Source organism: Ciona intestinalis, chromosome 14 (assembly GCF_000224145.3).
Source record: "Ciona intestinalis chromosome 14, KH, whole genome shotgun sequence".
Taxonomy (NCBI): domain Eukaryota; kingdom Metazoa; phylum Chordata; class Ascidiacea; order Phlebobranchia; family Cionidae; genus Ciona; species Ciona intestinalis.
In genome coordinates, this window is record NC_020179.2 from 4,313,405 (window position 1) to 4,314,118 (window position 714).

Here is a 714-nt window from a genome sequence, read left to right on the forward strand (position 1 = left end):
TCTTTTATCGTCCTATTTGGTTGTAAACACAGAATATTTACGGTTTCCATCTTACCCCACAGTATAATTCTAGGAAGCAGCAAAGGATTTGGATTTTAAACTTCTTAAACGTCGTCGGATACTTGAACAAAATTAAAAATTGGTAAAAAAAAATTAAAATTTTTGTAAACGTTTGTATTTTACTTAATTAAATTTTTATTTTCTTACTTTTTATTTCCTAAATAAATCATAATACACAACCTCGTTTATCGAGACGTCGGCTCTCAGTCTCGTAAAGAGAGTTCGGCAACCACAGACATCAGTAGGGCGATGAACACATGTTGTTACCAGCTGGGATTTCTATCTAATAAGTTGCTCGCTTCAGGGGCGCGAATCAACGAAATTTAGCACCACGTACTCTAAGCTATAGCTTTAACGGTCAAACTGGGATTCGCTAATTGAAATCGCAAAGAAGTTAAATCTGTTTCGAAAAGAAATTACTTAGATACTGTAGTAGTAGGTTGAAGTAAAATGGTTCATGCTTTAATTTCTTTTCTCGTCCCGTTTGGTAGCAAAAAAGGAGTATTTACATATAGTAGGATAGGGGAAGATGGGACACCTTTTCATTCTATTTTCTCGTACATTTTGGTAGTAAACAAAGAACATTCAAAGAAATATAAAACCGTATCCTCGCAACTCCCATAGACCATTGTTAATTGTTTAAAACACGACCAG